This window comes from Antechinus flavipes, chromosome 3 (genome assembly GCF_016432865.1).
Source record: "Antechinus flavipes isolate AdamAnt ecotype Samford, QLD, Australia chromosome 3, AdamAnt_v2, whole genome shotgun sequence".
Lineage (NCBI taxonomy): Eukaryota > Metazoa > Chordata > Mammalia > Dasyuromorphia > Dasyuridae > Antechinus > Antechinus flavipes.
This window is the reverse complement of record NC_067400.1, coordinates 443,511,082-443,535,603: the sequence shown is the minus strand read 5'-3', so window position 1 is coordinate 443,535,603 and position 24,522 is coordinate 443,511,082. Positions and strand designations below refer to the sequence as shown.

General features: G+C 35.1%; 1 protein-coding gene across 6 annotated transcripts in view; it reads left to right on the top strand.

Moving 5' to 3' along the window:
* Window positions 1-24,522, top strand: part of FMNL2 (formin like 2) — a 355,622-nt gene that overhangs the window by 53,225 nt on the left and 277,875 nt on the right. The window lies entirely within an intron of this gene.

The window sequence follows — 24,522 nt, the reverse complement described above, 5'->3', positions numbered from 1 at the left end:
GTTTTCCATATAATTTATGCCTCAGGGTCTCATTTTTTAAAAAGTATTACCCCAAATGATTTAGTTTCATCTTCTGTATATTCCTCATGCCTTCCTCACACTCTCTCCTTCCCCCACTTTCACAAAGCTTATATGAGAGTCCCCTTTGAATCAGACCTACAGCTGAGAAACTGTTTAAATAACTTTTTGGTTTTACCTAAACGTTGTGGGAAATCCTTTGTTTCCCTTGCTTAACAAAGCAAAGCCAGTCATGTCTTATTTTCCAAATCCCTGTTTATATGACTTCTTTTCAGCTATGTGCTGTCTGGAGATACCCTTGGCCTCTGACTTATTGTATGGCATATATTAAAATCATCCAACTCTTCAGAGCCTTGTTTTTTCTATTGTAATACATGGGAACCGTCATTCCTCTAAAGTCTTTTCTAGCCCTAAATCTGTAATTCTGTGATTCTCAGTAATTTTGTATCTCTTCCCTTTTCTCTAATCCTAACAATAACTATTATGGTTTATCCCCTTATCACCTTTAAACTGAACTATTGCAGTATTCTCTTTTTTGGACTCCTAATATCTAGTCTCTGCCCTCTCTAATTCATCCTTCTCATAGCTGCCAAAGGTCTGACCATGTTAGTTCTTGCACAAGAAAATTCAGAAAGACCCATTTTCAGAAAGAAAATGTTTCTAGGATAAAGTATAAATTCCTTCTATGTTTGGCATGGCCTTACCTCATCTATTTTTCAACTTCTTTTTTTCAGGATCATTATAAATTATTCCTCTCTCTTGCACATTCCATTACATCTAAACTCCTCTCCTTGCTGTTCCCTGGACACAACACCCCTTCTCCCATTTTCATGTCTTTGCATATAGGTTGTCTCTGTTTTTCACATGCACTGCCACCTTATCCCACCTGCTTCATTCAAGATTCTACTCTGGTTTCCTGTATTTATTTAAAATGTGTGTCCCACCAGTAGAATGTAAGTTCCTAGATATCCGTGGCTATCTCACATTTTTCTTTGTGTATTTATTTAGCCCAGCATCAAACTCACAGGAATGGGAGTAGAGACTAGGCCTGTGATTTCTTAATATCAGAATAATAATTATAACAACAACAATAGCTAGTATTTTAAAGTTTACAAATATCTCATTTTATCTTCCAGACTTGGGGATAGGTTTTATTTTATTATCATCTCTATTTTACAGATGAGGAAACTGAGGTGAACAGAGGTCAAATCATTTACTCCATGTCACACAAACTAGTAAATGTTGTCTAAAGTTGTTGAACTCAAGTTTTCCTGTCCCCAAGTCTTAAGTTCTATCTCCAGTGCCACCTAGCTGACTTGGTGAACAAATTCCATCTACTACTGCAGGTTAATATCTTCTCTACAACTTAAGAGTCTTAAGACAGCTGCCTAGAATATTGAGAGGGTTACAGAGTCATTGTGTGGTAGAACTTCTATTTGAACTCAGGTCTTCATTATTGACACTAAATAGTATGTGCCTAAAAAATGCATTTGGGTTAGATCCATTTTACCCGCATGGATTGTTAGGAATAATAATGAATTCAGTATAAACTGCTATGCAAAATATACAAAAATTTTCATTAAAAAATGCCAAACTTTTTATTATGCTATCTTCTATAATATGGAAATTAAGTAACTATTCTAGAAGTTGAATTACAGACAAGTGGCCAAAACCTATGATGACATGCATTGAAAGTAATCTTCATAGGAAAAGGATTTATTTAGATAAATTTTTCAGTTTTTGTTTATTTTTAAGCAAAGCATTAAGTGACAAGAATATAGAGCCATTTTTGCCTTTTGCAAGTAGCACTATACCTTTGGGTTTCTTGCATTGGGATTTAGTAGAACTATGAGTTAATAAAAATGATGTTGGAGGCTTTGGTCTCCAAAAGTGCTGTTGGTCCAGTAAATCACATGCTTTTCATCAGTGAAAGAGGAAGACTAGAAAACAATCTAGTGTTTTGTGATATAGTGGAAAGAACACTAGATTTAGAGTCAGAGGACCTGGAATTTAAATCTTGGGTCTGCTCTTACTATTTGTATGAACTTGGGCTAGAAGTTGCTTCATCTTTCTGAGCCAAAGTTTCAATAAAATGAGTAATGATTGGGATAATGAGTAATTTCTACCTTGTCAAGCATGTGTCTCTTCTCTCTCTATAATATAACATGATTAAATCGATATCATCCATGATAATTATGCTATTAGTTCCTGTTCAATGAGAAAACACATGACAAAAAGCTACTATGAATTTTTGCCTTATTAATCACAGTAGCATGTGTACATATTTGAAATGCAGTAATTCACATATGTGAATGAATTTATACTCATGTTCTAATCAAGTCAATTTTTATGTTTTGATAATGCTAGAAAATATTAAAATAACAGTGCTTGGTTCACTTAAAAATTTAGCAATCTTTTAGATTGACTGAGACATTTGAACCATTTAGATGGCCTTTAAAGTGAACTCTAAATTTATGGTCCTATAATATCTTTTCTTTTACCTAACTTTTAAACCTTATGTCCTACTTCTCAGTTTCAGTGAGGCTTATCTGTCTACAGTTCCTTGAAGATTCCACAGTAATTCTTTCTGTCACACTGAAAAACAGGAGAGACAGACCCTGAGAATGAGAGAGGCAGTAGTAAGGCTCTGTGGAGTCACTGCACCAAAACTAGCTAAGAATCTAGGGTGGAGGGACAAGAAAGGTAGCATAAGAAATCGGCCAGTAGACATCCTAAATAGGACTGATACCGAGGTGATTTTTGGGCCCAGCCAGAAGACATTCATAATAATGATCCATAATATAAAGTTTCCAAAGTGCTTTCCTAAGAATAGTCCTGTGAGGTAGGTAAAATAAGTCTTCTTTCCCCCATTTTACTGTTTAGAAAATTCAGTTTAACAGAGGTAAAATGACTTGACTGTAACTAGAACCCAAACAGATAGCAAATGTCAGAGGCAGGATTTGTCTTCCCAATTCAGGTCTTCCTCACTCCAAATAAAGCATATTTTATTCATTATACCATGAATTTAGTATGCAATTTTAGGTTGAGGTGGGATTATAGTAGTGAAAAGAATGTTGTATTTAAGACCCAGAAGAGACATGGGTTCAAGTCTTATCTCCAACACAGATCAGCTGTGCAACTGTGGGCTATTCATGTAAACTTTCTGATGTTCTTTTCTCCTATGTAAAGTTAGGCTAATGATACCTATCTCATCAGGTTGTTATTAAGATTAAAAATGAGTTAATGTGAGTATTATCTTAAAGCACTATTTGAATGCCAGTTAATTTAATTGTCAGAGATTGATGATAATAATGTTACTCTTCAACTTGGAAAAGAAAAGGTTGTGAAGTGACTAATTTTGGTCTTTATTAATACTTAGTACAGTGGATTCAATATTGGCTCTAGCATCAGAGCCCCACTTCTGGTGCTAATGATTGCTTAACTTCTTTGGGTCTCAATTTTCTCATCTGTAAAATGAAGGGGTTAGACTAGGTGGTCTCTGAATGTCCCTTCCAGCTCTAGGTTTATGAGCTGATGACCTATGTGATTCTTTGACTATAAATCCAAATTTTATCAGTATAGGGTCATCCCCCCAATGATTTAGGTTAAAAGTCCTCTCATATATAATTCTTGTATAAATTTTTCCATGGACCTTTCTTGAAGGGTCTACTCCATGTACTGAAAGCTTTCCATTTGTAGACTCACATGTCCATCTGTGGTTTCTCTGTATTAATATGTTACCCACCCATGTCCTTTTCTGATCAGACACATCTTTGATAATTCCTACAGAATTTATTATTGGTGGTATAGTGCAGCCACTTTTTCCCTGCATGTGATTTTTCCATTGTCCTATTGGCTAATTGTCTCTTTTGGTAATGGGTTCTTCAGAGACCATGGCATTCCATAACAGTGGGAAACATTCACGTTTAGTTGTCCAACTATATCTTGCCCAAGATATACAAAATGATGTACTAATTTGGTGAGTTGTCTATCCAATTGTATATAATAGTCTGGGTCATATTTGATTTTCTATCTACTTTATTTTCTAACATGGATTGTTAGGCTAATTTCTTTCACATGCTCTGGATTTCACTGAGGAGGGTTTGTAGTATTCTGGAGCTTATTGCAATTAGTACAATGTCATCTGTGATTAAGGAATCTTTTGCTTGGAGTTTTTGCAGAATATCTTCTATGATACTGGTGAACATGAATATTTTTAGGTTAAAAATAGTCTTTACTAACTCACTTGATGTCAAAACTTAGATTGTTGAACAAAATTTTCACTGTAGTTAGATCTGTTATAGAATCTTATTTGATTTTTATTCATCCTCAATTTTCTCAGCTATAAAATGAGAATAAATAATAATTGCACTAAAAGTATATCATGGTTTTCCTGGGACTCCCATGTGATAATATAATATGTAAATAGCTTTGTAAATCTTAAGTGTTATATAAATGTCTGTTATACCATGATTCGTTATTACTAGTTTCTATGAGAGATACTGTATCATAGCTTGACATAGGAGATACCTTGTTTAAGGAAGGACCAAGTGAAGTATCTCTTAAAAACCAATAAACAACCAGCCTGGTTAAGTCTCTTATAATTCATACATTTGTTTCTTGTGTGACCAATTTCATTAATATACAGGATGATTTTATAAAGAGTGGTTGAGCTATGTTGTTTCGTCTTAAATTTTGTGCTCCATTCTGAGTCTAAATTTATGATTTTGGGGCAGCTAGGGGCCAATGGTTAGAGCACTATCCCTGAAGTCAGGAGGACCTGAGTTCAAATCCAGCCTCAGACACTTAATACTTCCTAGCTGTGTGACTCTGGGCAAGTCACTTAATCCAATTGCTTCAGCAAAAATGAATGAATGAATGAATTTATGATTTTATCTGACCTTATATGGATTTAAATTATAACATAAGGGGTTTAGATTAAACACAAGGAAGGATTTATTTAGCATAAGATTTGACAAACATTGGAGTAGATTCCTAAGAATGGTTATGAAATCATGTTCTCTAAATGTCTGTAAAAGCAAGCTAGAATTCTCATCTGCTTGGTGTAATTTGGGTGTAGTCATTCCTGAAAGCAAAGAGATGGGCTAAATAACTATTCAAGGTCCCTTTCTGGCCCATGAGTCATTCAAGAACACTGAGTAAGGAAAATGTTATGTTACATGTGAATGCTTTTTTATCTTACTGGAGAATATTTTTCGATGTAATGACAGACTAGGAATGAAGTCTCCAAGTCTTTATTTACATCATATGCTTATTAATAAATGCTTGCTGATTATCTAGTGAAGCTGGAACATTCTTTTGTGTTGTACAAAAGCCACATCCAAAGTCAGGCTAAAGAGAGAAGTAGTTAAGCTTGTTGTTTGCATTTATGAATGGCATTCTTATGAATTTAAACCCATTGATTCTGTTAGCATGTTAACCAAACAAATGTCTTAGAAAGGTAGAAATGGACCATTACATTTGTTGGTTTAGTGTCATTGATCTATGGTCTTGGAAGTTGTTGTGAAGCTATCCTTTCAATTTAGGAATTAAAGAATTCCAAAAGCTTTGCTATTTTGGCATTTTCATCCATCCCTATCTGGCTTGATTTCCTTTCACAACAATAGTCTTCCACCATAAGGAAATTAATATAGATACTGATATAAATATGTCCCTTGATAATCTAACTCTTAGAATACAATGGTCATTGAATTTGAATGGGCTGATCTTCAAGGTATTCAAATGGGAAACAGCTACAACCTGGTCTCTAGTTTGGAAATTGTGTATCCTTAAAGGAAGGCACTTCACCAGTTTATTAGGGACATTTAAAGAGTCGGACACATTTGGTTATGGCAAAGGAGAAAAGGATGAAATACACTGGAACCCTACATACATTCCACACTATGATGTACAGCCAGTTGAGTTCTCCTAGAGTTTGGGCCAGTGTTTGGAACCCCTGAAATCTCAGGATCACCCCAGGAATCTGGAAATACCCTTAGAAGTTTGTTCTGGGCCTAAGTCCAAAGATCTCTAAGTGGGAGGTTTGGTTCCAGAGATTCTGATCCATGTAGGAGGGAACATTGGTTTCCTCTTGCATACTAGATCAGCATGTCCTGGGATGTGCCCGTGTTCCATTGATCAGATCCCTGAGTAGAGTCAGGGACTGCTGGTAGTCTACAAGTATCTTCTAGTCAGTTTTCTCTTGTTGAGTTAATGTTTATAATATAATGAAGCCAATGCTTTTATTTCTGGAATGAATGAATTTATTTTTAATATCTACCAGAGTGTCAGGGTGTGGCTCACTGTTTTCTCATTAAAAGCAATACTGACCCTCCTGTAAATTCTGGCATGAGACTAGGTATTTTATTTTGGCAGTGACAACATGGAATTGAATATAGGGTCAATCCAAAGTGGGGTAGAGGCCAATGGTTCTAGAGAAAGCACTATCTTTAAGACTAGGATATGACAGAGCACTTTAAAAACAAACACTGGCAGTTTTTAGATGTTTGGGGAGATAGTTTTGGCCTACCTCCACTGCTCAGTCTTGCCTTATGATAATTTCTTCACTAGTCATTTATGTGTTAGAAACATGGCAGCAACATTCGGGAGACTGGAATAGTCCATTTATTCCCTTTTTGGTTTGTTTGTCCTAATTTAGTCTGGCAGATATGGAATTGTCTTTTAGAACCTTGGTAAATCCTGTTGAACTTTTCAGGGTTATAGTTGAGGGCAATTGATAGCACCCTAAGCTAAGGTATGTCTCAGTTCTGAGATTCTGTGATTCAATCAATCAAAAGGCATTTATTAAGTACTTAGTCTGTGCTAAGTACTTTCCCTAACTTGGTTCTAATAAATACCTATAGGAATGGTTAATCTTTTAAAACTGGCTTATTTCTTCCTATATATTTTTTATGAGAAGTGGCAAATTCCCTTCTTTTATGTTTGATAGGATGGGTAAATTAATGTCTCTTCTTATGAAATATTTCCCCATTGATTCTTTGTTGGCACACAGTGAAATAATGTATTCTGAATTTTAAATAAAGTTATCTTTGCATATGGGAGGAGTATGGAGAATAATTTTTACAGGAATTCTCTGCTTTGGTAAGCTGTTTGCTAAGTTGTACTTTGAGCTAAATTGCCTCAATGCAATTTAAGAGGGGTGGGTGGGGGAACAGTTGTATTGAAAATAATAAATTTTGCCAGGAATTTTTTTTCTTCCTTTCATTTCTCACCTTAAAAAGTCTGCCTTTCCCATATCAATTGCCCATGAAGTATAATATATTTTTGTATTCAGATAGTACAAAAATACATCCTTCTCAGTTAACAGAATAGCTGTTAGGGAAGAATTTCCATCTCTCATAAAACTATTGTGTCAGCAGCAGACTCACCTAAGCACCCTTTTGTACCTTATAGCTGATTAAAAAAAAATTTGTTGAAATTCTGCTACCAAAAAAACCTCCTTTTGATCAGCCTCTGTTTGTAGTTATTGTGTTCTTTCAAACTCAGGCATGTTTATGTCCAAGTTGTATTGCCATGTTACCTCATGACATGAGTTGGTGAAACTTAAAGAAGAGTTAAAGGAACAACAAATGCTTGGGGTATGGATTGTGACACTACAGTTTGCCAACAGCTTCTGGGCAAGAGTATTAAGTAAATGGCTCAATTCAAAATGTTATATGCCTGGATAACTACAGTTTAGGTAGGATCTGTTGTATGGCTCACTAAATAGGTCATGAGTTCATTGGAAAATAAGCTCCAACTTTCTAATCTTTTGCACTAATCATTAACAACCATCTGGACTGATCTCAGAGCATAAAAATGAAATTTGATATGATCAATTGAAGTGAGCTTTTAAATGTGTGATTATTTTGAAACTAAATTATGGTCATCTGATACTTATAGCTGATAGTTCATTTTCCCACCCAACATGTATTAAGAGGAGGAAAGCAATAATATAAGAATCGTTGTCTGTACATGAAACTAAAGACAAAGTAGAAATAGAATTAGTCTTGGCAAGTCAGATTTATTATTATTTTTCAGATTTGATGGGGGTGGAGGAGAGAGACAGTGTGTTCTTTGGGTAGTTGGCTCCTGCATTCAATTCCTTCTTCCCCTATATTTCAACAGAAGAACTTACTGTGAAATGAACACTTTAAACTACAGTTGAAATTAGGAGGGCTAACAAAAGAAAAGCCAAGAAAACTTGAAAGAAAAATAGCCATGTGGACCCTTTTGTTTCTGCTAATTTTGAAATGCTGCTGGCTTTTGACAGATATGGAAAGTCTCTACTTAAGCATGTTTGTCACTCTAGAGCACTAATGGGCTGGATGGAAGAGAATTCTGAAGTTCTTTAATGTGGTTATGTAAATGTAAGTCTTCCTGTTTAATTGTGGCATTTCTATAGAAATGGACTTGGGCTCCCATCTTGCTCTCTTCAGAGACTTAGGTTTAGATTAAGCATTTGTATAGTCCTCCTTAAGTATTTCCATATTGGACTGCAAGATGGACTTGGCTAAATATGTTTCTGATTTTCCTGGGAGAGATTCTTCTCTTTTTCTCTTCTTTTCTTCTCTTCTTTCTCCTTTCTGTTCCCCTTCTTCTTCTTCTTTCTCTTCCCCTTCTTCTTCCTCTTCCTCTTTTCCCCTTCCCTCTTCCTCTTCCTCTTCCTCTCTCTCTTTCTCTTCTTGTATATCTTCAACCTAGGCAAAGGTAGATCAAAAACAGCTGGCAAATTTCTTTTTTGTGTAAATGTTCTTTTGTTTCCATCCATTCTCACGTGAAAGACCTATTTTCTATTTGGAATAAGTTGTTTTAAAAAAGCATACCTTGATTATATTATTCAGCATAGCTTTCCCCCATCATCATCTGTAGCTTCTACAAATGTTTAGCTTCCTTTAAAGATCACTGGATCACAGAAATAGAATGAATTGGATATGTTGTACAGCAAGCCAACCATTTAAGAGTAAATCTGTTTATTATTTCTTATTTGCCTCATACATGGACTGGAAGACTTTAGTGTCCTTGAAATTGCTATTTGTATTGTGAAATTGGTTGATTGCATTGTGATATTTGCAAGTTGTTCATACATTCAGTGGAGGCAAAGTATTGTTTACCAAATCCTGTCTTACCTGGGCTCTTTAGAAAGATAAATTGAGAAGAAATCTTTTTTGAAAGAATAAAGTAAAGGATTTAGTTGCTTGATATTTGAATCCAAAGGATTATTTAAAAAAAAAAAACTCATACAAGACATTTATAGTTCATTAGGTTAACATCTAGTGGAATATAATCTTTCATAAACATATGAAGGGGGAAGGACATTGAACATTATCTAAAAAATTCAGGGAAGCCCTGATTAGTTATTTGGAATAAAGTAGGGTTGGTTAATTTGTTTTGTTTTTTGAGGATTGAAATTACTTGGTGTAATTGGCCACAAATTATTCTCACTTTTCAGAATAAAATCATTGAAAGTGAGAAATGTAACTTTTTAATATGATTCAAAGGGGTATAAGTATTTTTACTGGGGAAAAATGAAGAAAAAGAAATCTTTTAAACAATTTCCTGGCTATGAAATAATTTTGAGAGAAATAATCAAAACTCCAATATCATTGAGCTAGTGGTCTCTACTAATATGTTTCTCAAAGATCTTTCTCAAAGGTTTTTAAATCATTAAGAAATACAATTGATGCTTTTAAAGAATATACTTAAGCAACTTCTCAAAACCACTCCCTTCCTGAGAATAAAAACAGTTAATTAAACCAACCTACATGACAGTTATAACTGGTAGCCTCTGTGTGGTTCTAGATGCATAGGTCCCCAGAGAAAGAAAATGTGTTTCTTAAGTGGTTCTGTGAAACAAGTTTAATCATTACACCTAATCTAAATTCTGATGTCTTTTAGTGTTTTCATTTATGTATTTGGAGAAAGAAATTTAAAAACTCCTATTATCAAAAATTTTATATTCTAATAGAGGAAAAAATTATATTCTAATAGAGGAAGAAAACATATAAGGGAGAATGCAAGAGAGTGGAAGTCTAGAAAGTAAAAAAGTTGGGAAGGCATTACTCACTGTCTGTTGGACTTTCAAGCTGGATGTTCTGGAGAGTTCTGATGAAGTCTCAAATTCAGTAATATCAATTTCAGTGTGCACAAACAGAACTCTTTTTTTCCTCCCCTCAAACCCACTCTTCTTTCAATTTTCCCTGTTTCTGTCGAAGGCAGTTCCATTCTTCCAGTCTCCCGGATTATCCTCAGCTCTTTTCTTTCCACTTATCCAATCAGTTGCCAAGTCGTACCATTTCTACCTTCATAACATCTCTTGTGTCCTAGCACTTTTTTCTATTCTCAGCTGTCACCTTAGTTGAGGCCTTGGTCACCTCTAGCCTTGCTAATTGCAACAACTTATTAACTGATTCCCTTGATTCATGTCTTTCTCCATTTCATTTCATCCTTCTCATTACTGTCAGTGATTTTTTCTTAAGTGCAGATCTGACTGTGTCACTCCCTTACTCAATTAATTAATTGATATCAAAACTTTGGTCCCACCCAAATAAGCTTTCTAAATTCTGTTCTTCACATAATATTCTATTTTCTATTTGGACACTTTTGCATTAGCTGTCACAGATGTAGGAAATGCATTCTCTTCTCACATTTTCCTCAGAGAATCCTTCTCTTTCTTTAACACATGGCTTAAGCTGCATCCCCTAACATTTCCTGATTTCTTCTGCTGCTGGTACCTTCTCTCTCTCAAATCACTTTGTATTTAACTACTTTGTACTTATTCTCCTTGTGCTTATTTTGTTGGTGCCCTTGTTAGTTCCCAGAGTAGAATATAAGCTCAATGTAAGTAGAGATTGTCTAATTTTTAATATTTGTATCCCCAGGACCTATTGACACCTTAATTAATAACAATACACTACTTTAATAATTAAAAAATGTTTTTTAATGAACTGATTGGCTAAGTATTGGAAAAATCCACTGTGAAACTTAGGATGTTAGAGCTAATAAAGACTTTACCATGTATTAGGGAAGTATTGAATTTTAAGTACTGAATTTTAGCCCTCCTAATCATTTCAGTCACTTGGGTAATTAACAGGGTTGTTCTTGCCATTCCTGATTCCATGGCAAAAATAGAATTATGGGCAGTTATGGGTAGAAAAAATAAAAGGGAAAATTCATTTCTGAAAGTTTGGGGATTTTATCTATTTACATCATTCTGGATAGTATTTTAGAGAAGTGTTTACTTTTACATAGCCTTTGTCTGTTTCTTTTGTAATAAACTATTAATAAAAATAAGTACTCTTTCAGGTTTCATCTAAAAGATTACTAAGTTGTGTATCCCCAAAAGCTTGTGGGAACTACCAGAATGTACAAAAATGGCTTGACAGAAATAATCTAGGATATCCCAGTAATTTATTTATTTATTTATTTTTTGCTGCCAGCTGTGAATGAATAATTCCTTTTTCATCTTGAAAGGGAAAAGAGAAGATGGGCTGGAGGCAAAAGCTTGAGCTTAAATCTGGGCAGCATTTCAAAGGAAAGGGTGGTTTAGTCACTAGATTGGTAGTACTTCCAATTTCAGTTGAAATATACCTTTTAAAAACATGAATTTTGAGAGAAGCTTGTGAAATCAGAGGGGAAGGAAGTTGGTACAGGTTGGGACATTTTCCCTTTTTCTAGAGCCCTAGGTGCTCATCTGTTGTTAAGCCCGAAGATAATTTTCTCCTTTTCTTTTCCTTTTTTCTTTTTCTACAGGCACTTAATGGAGAATAAGAGGAATTGGTTTCACAGTGCAAACTATTAATTGGGTCTAACAATAGCCCAAACTAAAAAGAAATGGAAATTTTCTTAAAGAAATGTTTTCCTCGAGTCCTTTTCATCTTTGAAATCTTTTCCTTTTAGTGATAATACAAATAAATGAAATGGCTTTTTCAAGGTCAGAGAGAGGTAGAGGCAGAGTCAGAGATGCATTGCCACGTATGCAAAGAACATTGGACAGATCCCAAAATGCCAGGTGGAGTTTATAAGGACTGCTGCTTCCTGTCCTGAGCGAAAAGCAAAAAGTGCTAATTGGACCATAAACCATACCACAAAACTCCATTTGACCCCAGTGAAATATCCAGCCCTGGTTAGAAGTAGCTTTTTTTCCCCTTAACAGTGACCTGAAGGCAGATACTATTACTATTGATCAACATTTTACTTTCAAATATAATGGAAAAAACCCAAACCTATAAACTAGTCAAGGTAAGTAGATGGAAGGGATTGAGAAAGGAATATTCAAAGAAAAAGCCAAAGCTGTTAAAGTGACTGTGGCAGTCTTAATCTTTGTGTGCTGTTCCTTATACACAGGCCTTCTCACTTTCTTACTTTTAAGTGGTTGGTGATCATCGTCTTTTTGAAAACCTTTTTCATGGCTTATTTCTTTCATAGGGCATCACACCTCACTCCTATTACCCTTTACTCTCCTATAGTACTAGATTTGTACATTGCTTTTTAAGTAATTCTAAGATTTTAGTTATATGACTAGTCTGTCTCCTCAGAAAATAAACTTGTTTAAATTTTTTAATGTTCTTATCATCCTTCAGCCCCTATTCTAGAGATCTGTGCATAGAATACACTTAGTAGATGTAATTGCTGAATAACATGTATATGAATAAAGTAATAGTATTTTAAAGTATTCAAAGGAATTTTTCTTATAAGAGCTAGGCAACTGGTTGTCTCATTTTATAGAGCACTGGGCCTGGAGTCAGGAAGACTGGGTTCAAATTTGATAGCCTCAGACACTAGCTGTGTGATTCTGGGTAAATCAGTTAATTTTAAGTGTGCCTTGGTTTTTTAAATTGTTAAAAAAAAAAAACACCCTAAAAAAAAGGTCTGTTAAAAAATAATTTCTATTCCTTTCCTTTATTTCTCTTCCCTTTCCCTCCCATCCCTTCTCTTGAACTCTCCTCCCCTATCCTCTTCTGTCCTCCCTTGTCCTGGTAAAAGGTGCAAAGACATTATCAATATTTACTTTTTTTTTTTAAATATAAGAAAATTAGGCCTCCAAGAATCACACAGAAAGTGTCCTTTGAAGATTTGTAGTGCAGGTATAAATCTAAGTCCAAATCTAGAGCTTTTTCCATCTGAACTATAGTGCCTCTGAAAGAAGCACAACACCCAGAGAAATAACCTGCCTTAATTAAAGAGCAGGAAAAGGGAAAAGACTAGCTGTAAGAGAAAGACTGGGAATAAAATTACTCCTTTCCTTCCTACCTCAACCTTAAAAATTCTTTTTCTTTATTAGTAATTGAGTGTTTGCACAAAATAAATACTTTGAAATAATGAATGCATGCATGATGAATGCTTGGAATGAAAGGTATTCTGGGCAATGAAAGAAAGTCCAAAGAATTACCTGTTGATCTCAACTCAATAGGAACTGTTTCCCTAATACTTCAAGGTGGTTCATGAATCAAAACAGTATCATAGTGATTGCATGAAAGATAATGTATTTTGTACACAATCCTTATTAGCATAGCTGATTCCATTTTGGGGTGTGGATAAATTCTCTCAGCTATGTAAATAGATTCAGGCTTTTTAAAAAGGAAGAATGTTCAAATGTAATCTTTTCTGTTATTTTCCAAAAATAACAGATAGCCCATGGAATATCAGGAAATCATCCTTTTGTAAGAGTTCCATTGAAAATATCAATATGAATGGCTGTTGTGGGACAGAAGCAACAGTGAATGGAGCAGTACTACCTATTGCTTGTTTTTCATTCCACTTCTCTTTCTCACTTGTTGCCTGCTCAAACATACTGATATATATAAAACATTAATTAGGCACTCACTGTGCACCAGGCCCTGTACTAAGCACTGGGGTTGCAAATACTAGCTGGAAAGACAACTCCCAACTTTAATTTTACATTCTACTTTAGAAAGACAGAACATAATGGGGATGATATAGTGTGACATGGAGGCCTGATTCTGGCCAAGATAAGACAAAAGTTCACCCTTAGGCAGGATCCAGTGTTGTTGTAGTGGGGAGGAGTGTGGAAGAGAGAAAGAGACGAGGGTTATTTAGTGTCTGGTTTTGTCTTGGGTGGTCTGAGAAGTTATGCTCATATAACCTCATTTCCATATGATATATGCAAGAAGATATTATGAATGATGGTTGTCAGTAATTGAATTGTCAACCCCTCAGTTGTTGGGGGATTGTTGGGCTAGCTTCTAATGAAGATGACTGTAGAGAAAAAATTTTCATGTTGCCTTATTCAAAATCAGAGTGGAACATTAATTTTTGGATAGAAAGATATTTTTGAGGGAAGAAATATGATCAAGAGAAGGAATATCCTTAATATTGGTAAGTGTTTTAAAGCACAGAATGTTAAGATGTACTTAGGTCAATAGATAATTGGACTTGGATTCACAAAGACCTGGATTCCGGGCCTGCCTCTGGCATATAATGCCTGTGTGATACTGGGTTAGTTCATTTAACTTCTCAGTGCAGGCAACCTCCAAGTCACCAACCCAGCTGCACATCTACTTTGCTAGAGTAATTTCTTCCCTGAGGAGTTCCATGAACTAATAAACTTACTGTTCTAGTTTAAAAGAAAAGTTATCTAAAAGTGATTTAATATTTAGATAATATTTTCTGCACATTTCCATGGGTATTCTATCTATAATAATTAAATATAGGTGAACATGTAAGCAGGTAAAAAAAAAAACAAAACAAGAAGTTCTCTTTCCTCTAGGAAGTTGATCTTGCCCCTCCCTGCCCTCTCAATGACACAAGACTAGTGTCCAGAATATCAGTGCCATGACTCATGCTGTTCCCAACATCCGGTCCTTATCTCAGGGAAGGAGAATTGTTTTTTTTTTTTTGTTTTGTTTTTTTTTTTTTTTTTCCCCCAACCCTTATCCCCCCACCCCTTCAACCCCTCCAGGAGAGCTCTGATTTTTCAAAGGAAAAGTGAGCCTTTTTTTACAAAGTCCAATAATTCTTATTGTCTAGTAAGTTTTCAGTGGAAGCATCTCAAATGTTCCACTTGACTCTCTACTTGCCAAAAGTTTGAGATTTCGTTTTTATTCCATTTTTAAAAGAATTAGTTGTTTATTTGGCTGGCTAATCAAGTAGGTGAACGAATTTTAGGCCTGTGAATATTGATTGAAATTGATATTAGTGATTACTTAAATTTTTATATAATATAGCAAAAAAACAAATTAAGCCAGTTTGTTATATAGGCTATATTATTTTCATAGTTATTAATACAAATTAAACATGAAACAGTAATTGTCATTTTATAAATTTTTAAATGAAACATGGAATTATGTTAACATATGTTTATATTTAAGGATGCATACATAGATGAACACATATATACACATAGATATACATGCACACACAGAGACATATATGTATAAATATATGTAATGACAGATAGACACTGACTAGAAAGGACTTTAGAGATTATCTGGTACAAACCTCAAATTTTTTCAAATTGAAGCAAATTGAGGCTCAGAGAGGTTAAATAATTTGCCCAGTCATACAATTAAATCTGAATTTAATAACAATTAAATCTCAGTGAATTATTTCCTCCTCCTCCATGCAAATACTGTAGGGAATACATATATCTCACAGTGAGTGAGTCCTTAAACATAAAATGTGAATGCTATTCTTGTTTTCCCAGTACCACTCTTTTAATATCAAGTTTCAGTTGTATTTATAGGGAAGTTATCATGTTGTAATTACATGGAATTGAGCCTCTTGTCAAAAAGAAAACTACCCTTATGAACCAAAGTTCCTGTATTCAATGGCACTTACAGTGAAAGGGCTGTCTAGTAATAGGTTGTATCCTGCTTGTTACTGAGGTAATACTAGGGCCTCCAGTGATCAAAATGTATGCCTGAAGTTGGGAAGCAAGTAGAATGGTGAGGAAAGGACAGTAATAGAAAGGTAGGAGTCAAGCTTTAAATGACTTTCTTCTAGTATCTCATTTTAAAGCTGTGGGATGGGGTTCAATAGGAAGAAAGAAATGTGACAAGTTGCTTAGAGATGATTTTTCAGTGATCTTCCCTTCTTGGTCTTCATTACACCACCAATTTTTAGGTGAAGGTTGGGAAAAGGAATTTTTCACTGAATATCTCTTTCTTCCCCTTGTCCACCATTGGACACCTATTATCAATAATATAACTATTTTTGCCTGTTGAACAAAATAACGCATATATATTTTAACATAACTTTGATATAGTGTACAATTAACCTGTGAAGGAAATAAAAAATGCAGGCAGACAAAAATAGAGGGATTGGGAATTCTATGTAGTGGTTCACACTCATTTCCCAGAGTTTTTCACTGGGTGTGGCTGGCTCAGTTCATTACTGCTCTATTGGAATTAATTTGGTTCATCTCATTGTTGAAGAGGATCATGTCCAAAAGAAATGATCACCATATAGTATTGTTGTTGAAGTATATAATGATCTCCTGGTCCTGCTCATTTCACTCAACATCCGTTCATGTAAGTCTCCCCAGGCCTTTCTGAAATCATCCTGCTGGTCATTTCTTACAGAACAATAATATTCCATAACATTCATATACTACAATTTATTCAGCCATTCTCCAGTTGGTGGGCATCCACTCAGTTTCCAGTTTCTGGCCACTTCAAAGAGGGCTGCCACAAACATTTTTGCCCATATAGGTCCCTTTCCCTTCTTTAAGATCTCTTTGGGATATAAGCCCCGTAGTAACACTGCTGGATCAAAGGGTATGCACAGTTGCATAACTTTTGGGGCATAGTTCCAAAACACTCTCCAGAATGGTTGGATCTGTTCACAACTCCACCAACAATGCATCAGTGTCCCTGTTTTCCCACATCCCCTCCAACATTCATCATTATCTTTTCCTGTCATCTTAGCCAATCTGAGAGGCATGTAGTGGTATCTCAGAGTTGTCTTAATTTGCATTTCTCTGATCAATAATGATTTGGAACATCTTTTCATATGGGTAGAAATAGTTTCAATTTCATCATATGAAAATTGTTCATATCCTTTGACCATTTATCAGTTGGAGAAGGGCTTGATTTCTTATAAATTAGAGTCAATTCTCTATATATTTTAGAAATGAGGCCTTTATCAGAACCTTTAAATGTAAAGATTTTTTTCCCCATTTATTGCTTCCCTTCTAATCTTGTCTGCATTAGTTTTGTTTGTACAAAAGCTTTTTAACTTGATATAATCAAAATTTTCTATTTTGTCATCAATAATGATCTCTAGTTCTTTTTTGGTCACAAATTCCTTCCTCCTCCACAGGCCTGAGAGGTAAGCTATCCTATGTTCTTCTAATTTATTTATAATCTCATTCTGTATGTCCAAATCATGAACCCATTTTGATTTTATCTTGGTGTATGGTGTTAAGTGTGGGTCAATGCCTAATTTCTGCCATACTAATTTCCAATTTTCCCAGCAGTTTTTGTCAGATAGTGCATTCTTATCCCAAAAGTTGGGGCCATTGGATTTGTCAAACATTAGATTGCTATAGTTATTGACTATTTTGTCCTGTAAACCTAACCTATTCTACTGATCAACTAGTCTATTTCTTAGCCAATACCAAATAGTTTTGATAACTGCTGCTTTATAATATAGTTTTAGATCAGGTATGGCTAGGCCACCTTCATTTAATTTTTTTTTCATTAGTTGCTTTGAACTTCTTGACCTTTTGTTCTTTCAGATGAATTTTTTTTTCTAGGTCATTAAAATAGTTTCTTGGGAGTCTGATTAATATAGCACTAAATAAATAGATTAGTTTAGATAGTTATCAATTCTTATACTATATACTGTATACTATGTACAATATCTTAGCCATTTCCTGGCAGTGTACCACCTCCTATAGTTTTTGAAGTATTCTCAAATAAAGAAGACTCTGAAAGGAAGAAGGAAGGAAAAAAGCATTTATTAAACACCTACTCTGTATTAAGTACTTTATAAACATTATCTGCTTTGATTATCAAAGCAATCCTGGAAGATTGAGGCTTATATTATTGCCATTTATTAAGTGTCTAAGGTCAAATTTGAACACACGCTAAACCTAGTGCTCTTTTTTAATTATCAATTATTCTTTCATTTATTTGTTTGTTTGTTTGTTTGTTTATAGGCTCCATCTATGGTAATGGTAAAGATTGTTGGCATCATTCCTGGTCCATAGCACTTAATAAATTCTTGATGATTAAATGGTTGATTTTGTTAAGGAGCTTTAGTCTAAGAAGCCTTAACAAAACTTACAGTGACTAGAAGAGAGACAAATTGAATAATCCCTTTGTGAGAATGAGGACCAAATATAAGGGCTCTATGAAAGGCCAACTTTTCCCATTCTTTGATAAAAACATCAGTTGGAGTTAAAACTATAGAAATACAGGGCAAGTTTACCAAAATGGATAGATCAGTGTAACTGGAAAAAGTTGGCAAAGTAGAGGTATCTCCTGATTCATGATAATGCTTCATCCTTATGCTAAATTACGAAGAAGCTAGGGATGCTTTCTTGAAGAAAATAAGAGGCAAAGTGATGTGGAGATGTATTGCTGCTTATACTATCAATTACTGCTGACCAGCACCTAGAAATTATGAAAACCTTTTTATATTTAAAGTACTTAAGTTCAAAGGACTTAAAGAAAATGTTTTACGTGACTAAATCCATTCTTTATTGTTGTTGTAAATTGTGTGCCTTGTCTCTGATCTTTTATGTTTCTTGGACTGATAATGTAATTGAAATTTTCAAGTTTGTTTATAAAATTTAATGGGGTTTAGATCTTGGGGTATGAGACACCTATGAAAATATCTGGGTCTATACAGTCCTTCTAGTGACTGGCAAATGAGTGTATCAGCATCTTCTTTGAGCACTAGAACTTAAGCAACCAAGGAGTCAAGTAAAAATACATCTTTTATGTGCAGCTAGTTTTTTCCTTTAAATATAACACATTCACATAAATAAATGTTAGTGGTTTTTTTTTTTTTTTTGTTGTTGTTGTTGTTGTTTGTTTGTTTTTTGCTTTTGAGGGTGTAGTGGTAAATGCTAGTTTGGCAAAATGAAGATATGGGTTCCAATTACACTTGTGATACCACTAACAACAATATTGGCAATTAGATGGTGTAGTGGGCTTGGAGTTAGGAAGGACTTGAATTCAAGTCCAGCCTCTGATACTTACTAGCTGTGTAACCTTGGGTAAGTTAGTTAGTCACTCTTTATCTCAGTTTCCTCATTTTTAAACTGGAGATGATAATAGCATTCTGTTGTGTCCTGCTTTCTAGTGCCCCCAAGTTGGGGCTTTCTAGAGCCTCCACACCAGGGTGATTTAAAATATACTGTCATTGTGGAGGAGTGATGAGGCAAGACTCCCGAGGATGGTTAAAATATGGAGTCCTTTTATTCCAAATTCTTTCATCCTTATATACCCTTATACCCTTATATAACCAAAGAATACTGTTCATGCACTAAATATATACTCCTCACGTGGGACCACATAAACAACTTACTATTGTGTGCAGTTTGCCACTTGGTATCACTCTTTGCCACATGGTATCATTCTGCTTCAGTCACAACACATGTTGTCACCACTCCCTGACTTCTCAGGAAAACTGAGAGCCCTTAGGGGAGATGGGGACCTGAACCAGACATTGTCAGCAGGAAACTTATGGGCTGAAGGGTATTATACCTCACCCAGAGTTCCCTCACTGTTTGCGGCCCTGTACAGCCCCCACTGCCAAGGTTGTTGTGAAGTCTTGATTATAAAGTGCTCAGCATAGTGTTTGATGCATGCATCTTATAAATAAATATTAGGTCTTCTTATTATCACCACAGGCATATCACTTAATCTCTCTGAACTTCTTCCACTTTCTCATTTTTTAAATGAAACAGTTGGGCTAGAAAGTCTCTCAGGTTCTTTCCAGCCCAAGTCCATAATCCATAGTGATCATGAGAGTTAATGGAAGTAATGGCTCTAGAATGAGAGTTGAGAAGAATTTGAAATGAGAAAAGTGGGATTTGGCTCAGACTAGTAGGAAGGTCATTGCAAGAAAGGAAATGAAGCCTGAGATGTTTTTTTTTTTTCTTCCCAAAGCTGCAAAAGGCAAGCCGGAGCAGGAAGCAGCTAGGTTGCCTGGCTAGACAGGAGATTTTATATATAGAGAACTGATGTCAGACCTTGGGGAAAGCAATTGGTGAAGTACTTTGAAGTCCATTGTTTCTTTTTTGTTATATATCCTATTGTGGGGTTGAAATGGTACTTTTGTCTTTACTAACAGTCATTTCTAGAAAAAAAAGTTCCCTTCCCTCCTGTATGATGAAGAAAAAAAATTAAGCAAAAACATCCTTTACTGAGATCTTCTTTGCCCATTTTTGTGGTATTGTTCCCTAGTAGGTTCCATAATCTTTTCTTTGGGTCCTGACTTGATTTTTTCACCTACTCTGAATGCTACTCTCCTTAAATGATGTTTATATTTATAGAATTGTGGTCATTGTACATATCTTCATTCCAATTCTGTTTATTTTGCTCTCAGTTCGTGAGGTTCTTCACATTTTTTTCTGAGTTCCTCATATTTATGTTCTTGTACAAAAATATTCTATCTTCTTCCCTCTTTCTCATATTTAGGTCTCATGCTCATTTTGAACCCATTGTGCTAGACAGTGCAAATTGTTCATCAAAACTTTTCTGTTCAGTTGCTTTTTCCTAGCAATTCTTGCCAGAAAGAGAATCTTTTCCCTATTTATTTCTGTTTCTTAATTATTTAGCCTATTCCACTGATTGGCTTTTCTGTTTTTTTTTAAACCAAGTATCAAATCGTTTTTATTATTGCTTAATATCATTTAAAATCTTATGTATCATTCACATATAGTTTCTATTTGATGTTGGAAATAATTGGAAACTGTTTAAGTTTTTTGAACACAGCTGTATAATTGAGGGAGGTTATCCTTTCTTGGATGGATTAGAGAGGAGAGGGCTGTAGGCTAGCCAGGAGTCAGTTGCCAAAGGCCAGGAATGTGATAATTGGGACCCAGAGAAAGGCTTAATTATTGGAATGGAGAGGATATGAAGGGCTTGGAGAAACACTGAGAAGGAGAAACATTTGAAGGCTTTCTCAGAGGTCACCAAATGGAAGCTAGATGGCCACTTGTTGGGTAAATCTTAGAGAAAATCCCTGTTTTAGGGGCATTTTGGGCTGGTTGATCTACTGATTGTGAAATTTTATGATCCTATGAAACCTGAGACCATTGATCCAGAGCTGGACTGGAAAGGCTGAGGCTCTTTAGTCCTACTCTGTTATATCTGTTATAAGAGATAAGGCAACTAGGACTCGGGGTATCTTTGATTTACACAAAGTTAATAGGTAGTAAACATTAGAGAGGTAATTAAGTCCAGGTCTCCTGCTCATAGAACCACTAAATTTTCCATGGCAGCACATTTAACAATGGACTTGATGTGGGAAATTTAGAAAATTAGTAGTAGAAATGATTTTGCAGTCATAATTTTCTAGAAGAGATAGGAAGGATGATGGGACTGATGAAAAGGAATCAAAATATCTAGAATTAGAAGGGATCTGAGACATCATCATCATCTTCCATTACAAGCCCCTCCTTTTTCAGATGAGAAAACAGGCTTGAAGAAGTAACATGACTTGACTGAAGTTACATAGGGAATAAGTAGCAGAGTGAAGATTTTGAGTCACGTCAACTGATTTTTAGTTGACTCAGAGCTCTTGCTATATAATTAGTTGATGAATTTTGTCTTGGGTATACTTATGATCTTTCCCCTTCACCCTCACTAGGAAATTTAATTCTGGAACCAAGTGACTTTCTGTAGACAAGCATTTCTTCTTTCATACTGTTGAAATCCGGTCTTTGGGAATGCTGAATATTTTCTGTAGAAAGGAAACACTAATTTTCAGAGGACTGAATTGAGGCATGCAGTTTGAGCCACTTATATAGATGTCTACTTTAGTGGCAGACTAATAACTCAGTTTCAGAACAGTCAACTATTTCAGAGTTAGCTGGATCATTAAGTTCATGATAGCTAATAAATATTCACCCTCCAGGCCTTTCAGATTGTTCTTTAATTCATGGAATGACACAGTTGCTATTCTGTAACAACACAACATAGTGAATTTGTCATTCATTTGACAAGCTGCATAAATACAAATACATCCTCACTATACCAAATCATTCTACTGTAGCCATATGAAAATTCAGCTTTTTAATGCTATCTAATGGCATGGACAAACCTTGTTACTGGGTCTACTTAGGGGATTTTTAAAAGGTCCCTGGCTATCAAACTGTGCATACCTTTTGACTCAGCAGTGTTGCTATTGAGCTTATATTTCAAAGAGATCTTAAAGAAGGGAAAGGGACTTGTAAGTGCAAGAATGTTGATGGCAGCCCTTTTTGTAGTGGCCAGAAACTGAAAACTTAGTGGATGCCCATCAATTGGAGAATGGCTGAATAAATTGTGGTGTATGAATATTACGGAATATTATTGTTCTGTAAGAAATGACCAGCAGGATGATTTCAGAAAGGCCTGGAGAAACTTCCATGAACTGATGCTGAGTGAAATGAGCAGGACCAGGAGATCATTATATACTTCAACAACAATACTATATAATGATCAATTCTGATGGACGTGGCCCTCTTCAACAATGGAGATGAACCAAATCAGCTCCAATAGAGCAATAATGAACTAAACCAGTTACATCCAGGGAAAGAACTCTAGGAGATGACTATGAACCACTACATAGAATTCTCAGTCCCTCTATTTTTGTCCGCCTGCATTTTTGATTTCCTTCACAGGCTAAATGTACACTGTTTCAAAGTCTGACTTTTTATACAGCAAAATAACTGTTTGGACATGTATACATATATTGTATTTAACTTATATGTTAACATATTTAACATGTATTGGTCATCTTGCCATCTGGGGGAAGGGGTGGGAGCAAGGAGGGAAAAAATTGGAACAAAAGGATTTGCAGTTGTCAATGCTGTAAAATTACCCATGCATATAACTTGTAAATAAAAAACTGTAATAATAAAAAAGTTTTTTCAAAAAAAAAAAAAAAGGTCCCTGAAATTGAGAACTCTAGGCATATGTTTGGGAACAACCTCAGTTCCTTATCTATAAAATCAGCTAGAGAAGGAAATATTATCAAGAAAACTACAAATGGGTTCACCTTGAGTCAAACATAGCTGAAAATGACTGAAACTAATTAAACTTCTTGCAAACAGAAGGGGAACTAATTAAATAGTGGGTCTTGTGATATTTCTTAACACTAAGCCAACCCTGAATGAACCCAAGGTTATCTTCCTCTATGTCTCTTATATCATCGTAGGGAAGGCAACATGCTGTAATGGAAAGGTGACTAAATTTTGCCCCAGAGGACTTATGTGATTTTGGACTCTTTACTTCCCTTTTGGTCCTCAATCTTTTTCGACTATGTGATCAGTAAAAGATGCCTGTGAGTCCATATACCTAAATTTATGTTTGTACACCTAGGTCCCATTAATAAAGTAGTTAAATGTGAATTCACAGCATTTGAAATTGCAGTTATGTAAAATATGTGAATAGACAGTGTGTATTCAAATAATATGACCATTTAATGTTTTACGTTATTTACCCTAATCAGGATCTAGACCTGAAAATATCCAGAAAGGTCTGGGTTCATGTCTAGCCTCTGGGAGTAACTGTTTGACCCTGTGAGAGGAACTCAATCATTATTACCTCGGGTAATTACTAATTTGTTAAGTAAATAATGGTTCATTATAAATCTGGTAGAGTCTTCCCACTCCCAGTCTTACCCAGTCAGAGATCCTTTCTATTTCTCTTGTCTATATCTTGATCTACATGTGTATATCTAGGTGCATATATCTATGACTTTCTAATTGTATGGGACATGCCAACAGACTCTTTCAAACAAACATTTGAGATTAGAGGTAAAAACATTTCAGGTTTTTCAAGCTAATTATATTTACTTTGGCAACTTCTAAAGAAGAAAAAATGGGTCCTCTTTGAAATTGCTTTTAGTCAAAGTGACTAGTGTGTGAACCTGTGCTGTGAGCATAGAAGCTTTGCTCAGGGCAAATATAATAAAAGGTGCAGTAAAAACAAAAAAGTTTTTCCATCCAAAAAAAGTCTCCTGAATCTGCTTGCCGTGCATCCAAAACTATAACATTGGGCCAGCATGGGGGCTAGAAGCTCCCTCATATAACATAAAATAAGCATTTATGTAATATCTCTTATGAGCCAGGCACTGTGCTAAGTGCTTTACAAATGTCTCATTTGATCTTTACAATTATTTTTGTAAATGTATATGGTCCCCATTTACATTTGAGAAAACTGAGGCAAACAGCTTTTAAGTGACTTGCCTAGGTTTACCTAGCTAATAAGTATTGGAAACTGGATTTAAACTCAGATCTTCCTGATTCTAGAACCAGTATTCCATCACTGAACCACCAAATTGCCTTAGTATTACGGATTCATTCATTTGTGTTAAGGATTA